We start from the raw sequence: 15900 nt of genomic DNA, 5'->3' as shown, positions 1-15900 counted from the left end.
TACAATACATGAAAATAATGGAATATTGTTGTTCTATAAAAATATGAACAAACTGATTTAAAAATAAAAATAAATAAAATTTTCAGAAGCTGATTTTAGAAAAGCTTGGAAATATTTACACAAACTGATACTGAGTGAAACAAGCAGAACTAGAATACATCATACACAGTGATAGTGAGATTGTCCAATGATCAACTATGAAAAACTTTGTTTTTCTCAGGGCTTCAGTTATCTTCTGAAAAAAAACAAAAAACAAATTTTTAAATAGAAAATACCATCAGCATCCAGAGAGAGAACTATGGAAACTGAATGTAAATAAGGCCATGCTGTACTCACTTTTTTTCATCTTATTTTGCTTTATTTTCCTCTCATGGTTTTTCCCTTTTGTTTTTGTTTGTTTGTTTGTTTTCTTTCCAAACATGATTCATAAGAAAATGTGTTTTTTTATAATAACTTTTTATTGACAGAACCCATGCCAGGGTAATTTTTTACAACATTATCCCTTGCATTCACTTCTGTTCTGCTTTTTCCCCTCCCTCTCTTCACCCCCTCCCCCAGATGACAAGCAGTCCTATATATGTTAAATATGTCGCAGTATATCTAGATACAACATATGTGTGCAGAACTGAACAGTTCTCTTGTTGCACAGGGAGAATTGGATTCAGAAGGTAGAAATAACCCAGGAAGAAAAACAAAAATGCAAATAGTTTACATTCATTTCCCAGTATTCTTTCTTTGGGTGTGGCTGCTTCTGTCCATCAGTGATCAGTTGGAACTGAGATCTCTTTGTTGAAAAAATCCACTTTCATCAAAATACATCCTCATACAGTATCGTTGTTGAGGTATATAATGATCTCCTGGTTCTGCTCATTTCACTTAGCATCGGTTTATGTAAGTCGCTCCAAGCCTCTCTGTATTCATCCTACTGGTCATTTCTTACAGATCAATAATATTCCAAAACATTCATATACTACAATTTACCCAACCATTCTCCAATTGATGGGCATCCATTCATTTTCCAGTTTCTAGCCACTATAAACAGGACTTCCACAAACATTTTGGTGCATACAGGTCCCTTTCCCTTCTTTAGTATCTCTTTGGGGTATAAACCCAGTAGTAGCACTGCTGGATCAAAGGGTATGCACAGTTTGATAACTTTTTGGGCATAATCCAGATTGCTCTCCAGAATGGTTGGATTCATTCACAACTCCACCAACAATGCATCAGTGTCCCAGTTTTCCCGCATACCCTCCAACATTCATCATTATTTTTTTCTGTCATCTCAGCCGATCTGGCAGGTGTGTAGTGATATCTCAGAGTTGTCTTAATTTGCATTTCTCTGATCAGTAGTGATTTGGAGATCTTTCATATGAGTGGAAATAGTTTCAATTTCATCATCTGAAAATTGTCTGTTCATATCCTTTGACCATTTATCAATTGGAGAATGGCTTGATTTCTTATAAATTAGAGTCAATTCTCTATATATTTTGGAAATGAGGCCTTTATCAGAACTTTTAACTGTGAAGATATTTTCCCAGTTTGTTGCTTCCCTTCTAATCTTGTTTGCATTAGTTTTGTTTGTACAAAAGCTTTTTAATTTGATGTAATCAAAATTTTCTATTTTGTGATCAGTAATAATCTCTAGTTCATCTTTGATCACAAATTTCTTCCTCCTCCACAAGTCTGAGAGATAAACTATCCTATGTTCCTCTAATTTATTTATAATCTCATTCTTTATTACTAAATCATGGACCCATTTTGATCTTATCTTGGTATATGGTGTTAAGTGTGGGTCCATGCTTAATTTCTGCCATACTAATTTCCAGTTATCCCAGCAGTTTTTGTCAAATAATGAATTCTTATCCCAAAAGTTAGGATCTTTGGGTTTATTAAACATGAGATTGCTATAGTTATTGACTGTTTTGTCTTGTGAACCTAACCTATTCCACTGATCAACTAATTTATTTCTTAGCCAATACCAGATAGTTTTGGTGACTGCTGGTTTATAATGTAGTTTTAGATCAGGTACAGCTAGGCCACCTTCATTTGATTTTTTTTTCATTAATTCCCTTGAGATTCTTGATCTTTTGTGCTTCCATATGAATTTTGTTGTTATTTTTTCTAGATCATTAAAATATTTTCTTGGAAGTCTGATTGGTATAGTACTAAATAAATAGATTAGTTTAGGGAGTATTATCATCTTTATTCTATTTGCTTGGCTTATCCAACAGCACTTAATATTTTTCCAATTATTTAAGTCTGATTTTATTTGTGTGGAAAGTTTTTTGTAATTTTGCTCATATAATTCCTGACTTTCCTTTGGTAGATAGAGTCCCAAATATTTATGCTGTCGACAGTTATTTTGAATGGAATTTCTCTTTGTATCTCTTGCTGTTGGATTTTGTTGGTGATGTATAAAAATACTGAGGATTTATGGGGATTTATTTTGTATCCTGCAACTTTGCTAAAGTTATGAATTATTTCTAATAACTTTTTAGTAGAATCTCTGGGGTTCTCTAAGTATACCATCATATTATCTGCAAAGAGTGATAGTTTGGTTTCCTCATTACCTTCTCTAATTCCTTTAATCTTTTTCTCGACTCTTGTTGCTGAGCCTAGCCTTTCTAATACAATACTGAGTAATAATGGGGATAGTGCGCAACCTTGCTTCAGTCCAGAACTTACTGGGAAAGGTTTAAGTTTTTCCCCATTGCATATGATGCTCACTGACGGTTTTAAATATATGCTCCTGACTATTTTAAGGAAAAGTCCATTTATTCCTATGCTCTCAAGTGTTTTTATTAGGAGTGGATATTGGATTTTATCAAATGCTTTTTCTGCATCTATTGAGATGATCATATGGTTTTTGTTTGGTTGGTTATTGATATAGTCGATTATGCTAATAGTTTTCCTAACATTGAACCAGCCCTGCATTCCTGGTATAAATCCTACTTGGTCATAGTGTATTATCCTGGGGTGATTTTCTGTAATCTTTTTGCTAATATTTTATTTAAGATTTTAGCATCAATATTCATTAGGGAGATTGGGTCGATAATTTTCTTTCTCTGTTTTCAGCCTCCCTGGTTTAGGTATCAATACCATGTCTGTGTCATAAAAGGAGTTTGGTAGGACTCCTTCAATCCCTATTTTTTCAAATAGTTTATATAGCATCGGAGTTAATTGTTCTTTAAATGTTTGGTAGAATTCACATGTAAATCCATCTCGTCCTGAGGATTTAGAAAATGCCTTTTTAAAAAATGGATGTACATGTATAACCAGAAAAAAATGTTGTCCTAGATCTCTTTTTCATTGTAGCTTTCTGGTAGTCCAATAATTTTTAAATTGTCTTTACTGGTCCTATTTTTCAGGCCAGTTGTTTTTCCGATGAAATATGTTGTTTAACAGATTATTGATGCCTCATTGAGTCATTCATTTTCATTTGTCCATTTCTAATTTTTAGTGAATTATTTTCTTCAGCTTTTAAAGGAGTTATTTTGTTCATTGGATTTTCTTTCCATGTTGCCAATTCTATTTTTCAAGGAGTTGTTTTCTTTTTTCATTTCACCAAAGCTATTTCTTAAATTTGTTTTCTTTAGTGTGTGTGTGTACATGTGTGTATATTTCCCCCATTTCACCAAATTTATTTTTATGTTGTTTTCAGCAGTCAATTTCTGTGTTTCATTTTTCAAACTCTCCTGAAACACTTTCATTTCTTTCCCCCATTTTTCTTCTAACTCTCTTTTAAAATCCTTTTTGAACTTTTCAAAAGAGCCTTTTTAGCTTAAGACCAGTTAGAACCTCCCTTTGAAATTCCACCTGAAGATGTTTTGCTTTTGTTATTTTCTTCTGGGTTTGTATTCTGTTCTTCTCTCTCCCTATAGTACTCTCTATGATCAGACCACTTTTTGCTTTCTTACCCATTTTTAAAGGCTGAGGTTGGTTATTGTCCTTCATTCTCACAGAGTACCAAAATGACATCACTATGTTATAGGGGAATTACCATATCAGATACTGTGTCTGACTGTGATTGATCACAATAAAAGCTCAGAATTCTCTGCCAGAGATCACATATAAATAATCCATATGAACATTTGGAGTAGCTTCTCTAATTTGTACATCTTGTGTTTGGGGGGGAACTAATTCAATTCTGCTTTGCTCTTAAAACACAACACCTCTGATGAAGGCATGACATGCTGGATGGTGCTGTGCCAGTTTCCTCCATCATACAGTCAATTCTGAAATTAAGAGACAGTTAAAGGTGTCCTTATATTGCTTTTTTCTGACTGCTTTGTGAGTGCTTGCTCTGTGTGAGTTCTCCATAAATTTTTTTTTTTTTTTTTTTTTTTGGCAAGGAGCATTCAAACAATGTGGCTAGTCTAAGAGAGCTGTGCTCTCTGCAGTAGAACTGGAATCTTTGGCAGTTGAGTTCAAAAATGTACCTCAGTATCAAGTATTTCATCCTTCTGGGTGATCTTCAGCTTTTTCCCAAGATAATTCAAATGGAAGCTATTCATTTTCCTGGCATGGTGCTGACATACTGTCCAGATTTTACAGGCATACAAGTCAGCAGGCAGCCTAATCCCTCCCTTCTCCTGCATTTTCCTCTAAAACCTCTCAAACACCAAATTAGCTCTGGCAATGTATATGCCAATCTTATTATCAAGGTGGACATCTCTGGAAAGTCTGGAAAGTATGCTGCCAAAATAAGATAATGCTTATCCACAGCATTCAAAACTTCACTAGTTACTATAACTGATAGTTCCATATATGGATGGTGTGGTACTGGCTGGTGGAGGACCTGTGTTTTCTTGATGTTAAATGTTAGGCCAAAGAAGGACAAGAAGCAGAACCCAGGAGACAAGGGAGATTGTCAGGAGCTTCTTCTATCAAGCAACAGGGGCTTCTCACTGTCTGTGCATAGGTAACTGATTCTACAGGCTTCCCCACTGTGCTAGGTGAGCCTGGCCAAGTCCAATCCATTATTTTGTGGTTCCTGGTTCACTCTGACTTCTATAGTTGCATTGTAAGTTTCACATTTAGTCTGATAATTCTCTAGCTTACTATACCAGGACAGAATAGCCAGCAATGCTGTTTTCTGGGTAAGAGCCTCCCAATACAGGCCTCTCTGCCCTGAGGCTCTACAAGGCTGCACTAGTCCACACTCCCCCATCTAGTAGAGACAGACCTTTTCTAAAATCCTTCCAAGATATGTTATGCTGGAAAATTATTACACTCTGGATATTTGTGAGTTTTGTCACTCCAAAATCCATTCATCCTAGTGTTGATTTTGAGAGAAGCCGGGAGGAGCTCAGGCAAAGCCTTGTCTATTCTCCAGATGCTTGGTTCTGCCCCAATCTGTAATTTATTTTTAAAAATTGTCTTCATAAAGAAGTTTCCTAAGTTATTTGGGGTCATAAATCCAGAATGTATCAAAATAGAATTTTATTTGAGGGCTTCTCTAGTCTTAGTTGAAGAAGAAAAAGAGGAGGAGAAGAAAGATTTATAAAAAAACATTATTTTACTGGGCACTGTACTGTGTATTTTAAAATTTTTATCTCATTTTTTTTTGTTTGTTTAAAACAATGTTGGGATGCAAGTGATAGTATTAGACCAATTTTATGGATGATGAAACTAAACCTTACAAGTTTAAAGTAATTTGCTCACTCTCAAACATCTAATTATTTGCCAGAGTCCAAATTTGACTTGAAGTTTTCCTGACTTCAAGTCTGATATTCTATCTACTCTGCAATCTAATCACTTCTCATATATATATATATATATATATATATATATATATATATATACACACACATATACACACACATATATATGTGTATATATATATATACACACACACATATGTATATGTATACGTGTATGTATACATGTATATGTATATATGTGTATATGTATATATACATGTATGTGTATACATGTGTGCATGTACATATGTGTGTGTATACATGCATGTATGTATGCATGCATATGTATATATTTGTGTATGATATGTAGAGAGAGAATATTTGCATTTAGAATTCTTTGTTGTAAAATGAAAATTTAACTTAATATTTTAAATTTAAAAATAATCTTATTATAAAAACCAACCATAGCACACATCCAAGCACATAAATTTCCAAGATGTATAACTCTTATTTTACTGTCTTTCCCTGTTTCTCCTTTTCTTTCCCATTTAACTTTCAGATTTTAGAAACTGACAATATATCTAATTAGTGAGACACTTTCTCTTTAAACAACCAGTAATTGCTTAGTTATCTATAAAAATAAGGATATAAAACACAGAACAACCAAACAGGATCAAACGTAGATTTTATGATTGCCTAAGTAATTTTTGTGACTAGTTAATAAGTTCAATGAACAAAAGCTTCAATTGTATAGTTCAACCCATTAACAATTTTAAACATGTTGCTAATTTATTTGAGAAACTTTTCTTTGAAAATTCTTTATTGATTTTAAAATTATAAGTGTTTTGTATGTAAAGTTCAAAAAACTTAAAAAGCTTCATAGTTTAATTTAACATCTCCTTGACTGATAACATTGAGTAGCTGGTGATGTCTAACCAAGTTTGAAAAGTCCTCATTCTAAAACAACTGGTATTCTGGGACCGAACAAAATTAAATCCTTCCTAGTAGACATTTATATCTTTCTTCCTCTCTTTCTTTCTTGATCTTTATACTGTTCCCCTATCCCTTCTTTCCTTTCCTTTTTTTTTTTACTGGCCAGATATTAATCAATATTAAGTATTAAATTGATACTTTTAAAATTTTCAAGGAATAACGAAATCAAGCAACAACGTTTACATTTCTCATTTACTTTTAAATAATTCAATTACTTTTGAATAAATATTTCCTTATATATTTTTATAAAAATCATAAATGTAATAAGTCTTTAATTTTTTAATAATTATAGTTTAATAAGAACACTGTTCTCTGAAGTCAATCTTCCTCTCATACTTCTGTGCATTTACACAAAGACAGAGGGTGAGACACATTGAGAGATGGGGTAAAAGGGAGAAAGAGAGTGAGAGAGAGAAAGAGACAAAGACAGAAACAGACAGAGAGAAACAGAGAAAGACAGGCAGATAGAAAGACAAACTGAGGGGAAGGGGTGCTGTGTCTATGTAGTGTATTTGCATACACAAAAATAATAAATATAGTATCAAACTATCTCTTGCTTGTTACTTGTGGATTTTTATTGCCTTTTAAATCTGAAATAGGCCATTGCACAAATTTTACTGGTGCAGCCAAAAAGTTGGTATGCCTTTGCTTAGATTCAATACTTTCCAGACTCAGGACACTGAGATGGATCAATATGTAGTCAATAGTCAAAACCAATAAAAATTAATAAATGCAGCTGTATCAAGCCCTGAGAATAAAAATAATTAAAAGACTCTGTTCCTGAGGTCAAAGAGTATGTTTACTCTAATGGAAGAAGATAATATGCAAAAGTTAATTATAAAGGGATGGGTAGAGCATGCCAGTCTAATGAAATCATATATTATGAAATCCAAACCAAGGAGAGAAGCTGGTGGAAAATGGCAGACTTCATATATAAGCAGTGAATATCTTTGGTACACTTCTTATAACACTAGGGAATAGTCCAAAAGGAATCAAGTGTAAATACCATTTAAAAAAATACAGTTAACAGTTGAGTGTTATTATAGCAATGCTACAAAACTATGCAAGGTACAAATAAAATCACATAATAATTCAAGAAGCTGGAAGTAGCAACAGCTTGTAAAACTGTCAACTAAGCTATATTATAATGTGTTTGAAAAAAAAAGTTCCCAAAGATTGGCATACTAAACACATTATGTTTGTAGATGATGAATCTGAGATACAGAAAAAATGAATTAGTTTGTTCCAGGATTTAAGGCTAGAAGACTTCAAAAAAAGAACAAAAACCTTAAATTCCTAATTCACATTCCAATTCCTTCTCCCATTCCCTACCACCAATATTATCTTGTCTTTCTTGACAATGAACTTTATAATTTTAAAATTATATTTTCTGTTTATTACACTTACTGAGTTAAATTTATGGGTAATTCCATAGAAAGTTTATACTGAGGAAATATTATGTGGCAGATAGAATACTGAATCTTCAATAAAAAAGGCATGGGTTCAAATATTGCTATTAATACTTTAGTTCAGGAGCAGAGATAACAGAATAGAGTCAGGAAGCTGTTCAAGCTCTCTCAGCTTCCCTCATAAATTACATAAAACCCAAGTTTCTGAAGTCTGATGGATTATAACCACTCTCCAGAACAAGATAAACTGAAAAAAAATTCAGTAAAGGTCACTTTCACTGGTGTGAAAGGGGTGTTCAATCCAGGTCAGATAGTATCTGGGAAAGCTGGTGAGAATCTTAATCACAACAAATCAGAAACTAAGATCCTCAGTCCTGCTCCAGAAAAGGAGCAAATCAGTGGGGCAGCTTCCTGTCCCAGCTCATAAGGCAAACTCTGGGAAACTAGGTTGTTTCCTGAAAAGAGCCTGCTCTGTTTAGCTAACCCTAAAATCACAAAGGGTCCCTGTGCACAAAGCCAAGGCTCAGAGCTACACAAAAAATTCTGGACAGCGCCACCCTTATCCCAAGAACATAGCTCCACTGAAAGTAGAAAAAGAGGCAATACTAAAAGAAAAGGAAAGAAAATAGGCAAGAAACAGAAAAGAACCTTGAACATAGAACACAACTATGGTGACAAGACAGACACAAATCCAGTCAAGGACAAAATGTCCACAAAAAATTTTTTTCAAAGAGTGATGTAAATCAGTCTCAAGCCCAAAAAGGATTCTTGGAAATGGTCATAAAAGACTTCAAAAGGCAAATAAGAGAGGTAGGAAAAAAATAAGAAAATAAATGAAACATATGCAGGAGAGAATCAACAATTTGGAAAAGGAGGGAAAAATATTTTCTGAAGAAAACAACTCCTTAAACCATAGAATAAACCAATTGGAAAAAGAGATACAAAAGATAACTGAAAAAAAATCACACATTAAAAACTAAAACAGGGCAAACGGAAGCTAATGACTTTGTGAGAGCAAGAATCAGTCAAACAAACTAAAAAGAATGAAAAAAAGGGAAGAAAATGTGAAATATCTCATTGGAAAAAAGCAGGCCTAGAAAATATATCCAGAAAAGACAATTCTGCCTGAATTGGTCTATTTCTTCAATGCTATACCAATCAAGTTTTATAAAACTAAAAAATAAAAAAAAAAACAAAATTCATCTGGAAGAAAAAAAGGTTAAGAATATCAAGGAAATTAATGTGAAAAAATACAAAGGCTTACTACTAAGCAGTATCAAACCTAAAACTATATTATAAAGCAGCAGTCATCAAAACCATTTAGTACTGGCTAAGAAACAGAGTGGTAGATCCATGGATTACATTATATAAACACAACACAATAATCAAGGCCTATAGCAATATAGTATTTGAAAAAAAAAGTCCATCATATCTTTAGAGAAGGGAGGAATTTATAACTAAGGAATAACTAGAAAACATTGCAAAATGCTAAATGGACAATTTTGATCACATTAAATTCATAAGTTTTTGCACAAACAAAACCAACAGAAACAAGATTAAAAGAGAAGTGGAAAAGCTGGGAAAAAATCTTTACAGCCAGTATTTCTGATAAAAGTTTCATTTCTATGATATATAAAGAACTGTGTCAAATTAAAAAGAATATAAGTTATTCCCCAATTGATAAATGATCAAAGGATATGAAGAGACGATATTCAGATGATGATATTAGAACCATTTATAGTTCTATGAAAAATGCTCCAAATTGCTCTTAGAGAAAAACAAATTAAACCTACTCTGAGGTACCATCTTACACCTCTCAGATTGGCTAAATTGACATGAAAAGATAATGATAAATGTTAACACATATTGTAATGATAATTGTTGCAATTAGTTGTTGCACCAAATGTAACTAATGCATTGCTGGTAGTTGTGAAACAATCCAATAATTCTGGAAAGCAATCTGGAACTAAGTCCAAAGGGCTATCAAACTATGCATGCCCTTTGTTTGACTCAGTGATGCCATTACTGGGCTGTATTACAAGGAAATCATAAAAGAAATAAAAGGATCCATATGTGCAACAATGTTTGTAGCACCTCTTATTGTGATAGAAAAAATATTCCAATGGAGTTGATGCTCATGAATTGGGGAATGATTGAACAAGTTGTGGTACATGAAGGTAAAGAAATATTATTTTTCTATAAAAAAAGATGTACAAACTGATTATAGAAAGGTTTGGAAAGATTTACATGAACTGATGCTGATTGAAACAAGTAGAACCAGAAATACATGGTACACAATAACAGCAAAAATGTGGGATGGTTGACCATGAAAGGCTTGGTTCTCAGTACTTTAGTGATCCAAAGCAATCCCAATAGACTTTGGACAGAAACTGTCATCTGCAGCCAGAAAAAGAGCTAAGGAGACTGAATGTAAATAAGCACAAACTATGTTCACATCTTTTTTGCTGTTTTTTTTTTTTTTTAATTTCTCCCATTTTTTTTTTCCTTTTGGCACTTATTTTTTCTCTCCCAACATGAATAATGTGTATTAAAACTAAATAAATTTACTGGGAAAAAAAGGAAATTATCAAAGAAAACTATCCTGATAGTCTAGAATTTTAGGGTAAAACAGAAATTGAAAGAATTTACTGATAACACCTGAAAAAGATCTCCACAGTGTAAACTCTCAAGAATATTATAGCAAAATTCCAGAACTTACAAATCAAGGAGAAAATATTGCAAGAATCCAGAGAGAAATGATCCTAGTAAGGTAGAACCACATCAGGATAATACAAGATTTACTTTAACATTAAAGAATCACAGAACTTGGAATATAATATTCTGAAGTGCAAAGGAGTTAGGATTAAAATAAAAAATCATCTATCCAGAAAAAGTAAGTATAATCCTTCAGAAGAAAAAGTATATTCCATATAATAGAGAACTTTCAAGCATTTGTAATGGAAAGATCAGAGATGAATAGACAACTTGACTTTCAAATAAAAGATTCTAAAGAAGTAAGAAAACGTAATCTGGAAAAGGAAATAAAAAAAGACTGAATAAGGTGAATCCATTTACATTCCTCATGGGAAGATACTTGTAACTCATAAGATTTTGCTCATTATTAGCAAGTAGAAGGAAGATATATAGACAGAAGGTACAGGTATGAGTTAAATATGAAAGGACAATATCTAAAAATTAAAATTAAATTAAAGGTCAGTTAGAAATGTGGTGGGAGAAAGGGAAAGGAAGAGAAGGAATGGCATAAATTTTCTATAATAAAAGACACAAGAAAAAAACTTTTATAGTCAAAGGGAAACTGGAGAGGGAGGCAGAGCGAATGAACCTTACTTTCATCAGATTTAACTAAAAATGGGAATAGCATACACATTCAATTTTGTATAGAACTATATCTCACTCTGCAGGAAAGCAAGATGAGAAGGTAGAAAAGGAAGATGAAAGAAGGGAGGGCTTATTGGAATTAGTAAGAAGTAAAACATTTTGAAGAGGGAACAGGCTGAAAGGAGAGAATAGAAGAAATGTGAGGAAATGTAGTTAACAATAGTAGTTGTGAAAAGAATTTTGAGGCAATTTTCTCTCATAAAGAATTCATTTGTCAAACATATAGGGAACTAATTCAAATTTATAAAAAAATAAAATAAAATAAGAGTCATTCCCCAATTGATAAATGACCAAAGGATATGAAGTTTTCAGATTAAGCAATAAAAATAATTTATAGTCATACAAAAATATTCTAATTCATTTTATCAGAGAAATGCAAATTAAAACTATTCTGAGCTTTTACTTCATACTTTTAAGATTGGCTAATAGGCCAAAAAAGGTTAGTGACAAATGTGTTAAAATGAGACAATATATTATTGGTGGAGTTGTGAACAAGTATTCAACCATTCTGGAGAGCAATTTGGAGCTATGCCCGCACAACTATTATGTATATATCCCAAAAGAAATTCTAAAACAATGAAATGGACCTAAATATATATTAAAAAAAAACATTTTTAACAGCTCTTTTATCAGGGAAAGAATTGGAAATTTAGGAGACACCCATCAATTGAGGAATGGGTAAATAAATTGTGGTATGTGATTATGATGGAATATTATTTTACTAAAAAAATGATGAGCAGAATACTCTCAGAAAAATCTGAAAAAATGTCCATGAGTTCATGCAAAGTAAAATGCATTGTGTACAAAAATAACAGCAATACTGTAAGATGAATGGTTTCATTATTCTCAACAATACAACACTTCAAGAATATGCTAAAGGACTTATAATGAAAAAGATTATTCATGTCCAGATAAAGAACTGATTGTATCTGGATGAAGCATACTTTTAAACAATTTTTTTCTTGAGGATTTTTTTTTGGGGGGAGAAGAAATCTACATTTTCTTTTGCAACATGACTTTTATGAAAATGTTTTACCTTGAGTAGCAGAGATGGGGAGGAAAGGATAGAATCTGGAACTCAACAATTTTAAATCAAATATTAAAAATTGTTCTATATATAATGTAGGAAAATAAAATTTTATATGTATATACATATATAATATGTAAATCTGTTTCTGCAATCAAATAGTATATATTTAAAGTATTTCATATCGTTTTTATAAATGAAGAAACTAATATTGAGAGTTTTAAATGACTTACAATTTTGGAAATGGAAAGTATCAATCTACTAATCAAGAAGTATTTTATTATCTCAATTCACTTGCATTTCATGGCATCACCTCCCTGATGTCCTTTTGTAGATAGAACAAACCACAACCTCTGTGAATAGAGCTGGCCCACAAACTGGAACTATTCAGGTTGGGAAACTCTTCCTTCCTTTCTTCCTTCCTTCCTTACTTCCTTCCTTCTTTTCTTCTTTCCTTCCTTCTTCTCTCCCTCCCTTCCTTTTTTTTTTTTTTTTTTTTTTTTTAATCTTGGATCTTTGAACACCACCAAGTTTGGGGTTTGCTGGCTAGATTTATTTCTTAAGGGCCCCATCTTAACCAAAACCACTCTGATTCTCATTTATTGGCTACCAATAAATCCCAGGCCAAACCATTTTTTTTTTTTTTTTCATTGTTTGGGTGAGATTGATTCAGTTTGAATGAAAATAGTAATCATTTCTGCTTTGGTCAGAAACCCTGAGTCTTTCTCTCTCAGATTTATTGAATTATTTATTTAGATTTTTTTTTTTTTTTGACTAGGGGAAAAAGGAGATTCTTTGCCTCAATTACTACCTAACCTTAATTACTGAATAGATGTGATTCTATTCAGTCAAACTGAAACTCTGTTGAAAAGCTTAGCTTAAAAAGGCTAACGTCTCCCATTGCATCCAGGGCCATCTCCAGTCTTCCTGATTTATATCTTGCCACTGGAGTTAGATGGCTCTGTAGGGGAAAGTGAGGCAAATGAACTTGCAAATCACTCCCTCACTTAAATACAATGCTCTTGCATGTCATGACATTGCCTCCCTGATATCATCATTCTCTTAGAGAAAGTACAAACAACAACCCCCATGAGTCCTAAATACCAAAGACAAAGAAAAGCACAATCATCGCTTCTGCCCTGAGAGAGCTTTCATTCTAATGGAAGAATAAAACAGTAAATATAATGACATCCAGGTATGCATAAAATATATACAGTATAAATGAAAGGTCATTTCAGAGGAAATGTACTTGCAGTGGAAAAAGAAAAGTGAAAAGTCACTAACAGATTTTGCAAATGGAGTATCATATATGTCAAAAATAGTGTCTTTAGATAGAACACATGAAGGGGAATAACTTATAAGAAAGCTGGAAAAATAGGAAGAGGGCAGCTTGTGAAGTTCTTTGGAAACTTATCAATAGATTTATATTTGATCATCAAAATAATAGGCAGACATTCAAGTATATTTAGTAGAGAAAGGAATGGTCAGATCTGTGCTTTGACACTTTGATAGAAGATCCCTTTGACAAATTACTAAAATGGGAGACACTTGAAGAGGAGAGGATAACTAAGAAGCAGTTGCAATACTTCAGGTAATAAGGACTTTTACAAAAAAAAATTTTTTTGTGAACTTAGAGAATATTACTTATATCAGATGTTTTCAATCAGAAACCATGACTTAGCAAATTATTGGATATGTGGGATGAATGAAAATGAGGACTCAAGGATGACACTGAGATCATAATCCATGATAACTAAGAAGCCAGTTTCATTCTTGGCAATAATAGAGATGTTAAAAGAAACGAGAATGTTAGAGGAAAAATAATGATTTTAGTCTTGGAAGTATTGAGTTTGGAATGTCTACTAGATATTCAGAGGTTGAATATCAAATCAGTAGTCAGATATGTAAGACCAGATAAATTCAGTAAAAATTAAATGGTTAGATTTGATAACAGAACTTCCCTCTTTATATTTTATATGTTTACCATTGTAAACTAGTCACAATTCAAAAAAAAATTGTAAAACATATAGATATATTTTTCTTTTTTTAAAATCTGCATGACTATATAAGCAGCAGAACACTGACATAATGAATTATTTTCAATAATATAGTTTCATATGACTCAGAAAAAAAGCTTTCATTATTTATTTATTTATTTGTTTATTTTTTTGCTGAGGCAACTGGGCTTAAGTGACTTGCCCAGGGTCACACAGCTAGGAAGTGTTAAGTGTCTGAATATATTTGAACTCAGGTCCTCCTGACTTCAGGGCTGGTGCTCTACTCATTGAATCACCTAGCTGCTCCCAAAGCTTTCATTTTAATTAGCTCACCTTATTGTTTTGACAGTAGCTATAAGAATATAGTCAATACATTACAAATCAACCTGGTTGTCAATTTTTCTTATTTATAAACACCATCATATGACCAATATGAATTATAAAATATTGAATTAATATATACTTAACTAATGTCATATCCAACTTCCCTTGGGTCTTTAAATTATCATTTATAATTAAATGACCAAATCAGGAACATGTACAATATTAGCCCATACATTCCTAATTATTTTGCAGTCCTTAATGCATGTATATGTGTGTGTGTGTGTGCATGTGCATATGTGTGTGTATCTTATATCACTGAGGCTGAAGAATTACTACTGGCAATACTTGAAATATAATAGGATCATTTAAAAATAGATTATTATTGTTTCCAATTAAACATATGGCTTTCATTATTCTTCATCTTCTTAGAGAAACACTAAGGAAACATTAAGGAAAATATCAGTTCCACTTGGCTAAATGCTATGGATCTTTAGTTAATTTCACTGAACAGCAAAATTTAGTTCTTGAATGAATTTACTCAAAAATTATAGGCAAAGTAGGGAAAAATCATTTCACTAATATTTCCATTTTAGGATTTTGGTTGTGTGTGTATATGTATGTGGGTGTGTGTTGGTTTATTAATGAATCAAGATAAAATATTTCCATCAGTGATATATTTTATTACTAGACAAAGTAACAAAGTAAAAATGTTCCTCAATTAATTTTGACAGTATATTAATAATGATTAATAAAAATAGTACTTATGAATTACTCATTATCTTGGAAGAGATGGGGAAAAAGCACCGGAAAAAAATATGGAACACAAGGTTTTGCAAAGGTTTTAGTTGAAAACTATATCTTTGCATGTATTTGAAAATAAAAAGCTATTAAAATTTTAAAAAATAATATTTACTTGTAATGATTATTTTCAAGTGTTTAAAGGAATTAGGTTTACTTCATGACTTATTTCTTTCATTCATTCATTGAAACAATATTTCTTAACCAATGGCTACATGCAGAGTTTTTATCACTTCATATTACATAGGTATATATTGGAGATAACACAAATCATTATCCAAGCCTCTACAAGAATAAAGCATCAGTAGGAA

The sequence above is a fragment of the Antechinus flavipes genome, chromosome 1 (assembly GCF_016432865.1).
Source record: "Antechinus flavipes isolate AdamAnt ecotype Samford, QLD, Australia chromosome 1, AdamAnt_v2, whole genome shotgun sequence".
Taxonomy (NCBI): Eukaryota; Metazoa; Chordata; class Mammalia; order Dasyuromorphia; family Dasyuridae; genus Antechinus; species Antechinus flavipes.
Note: the sequence above shows the minus strand (reverse complement) of the source record.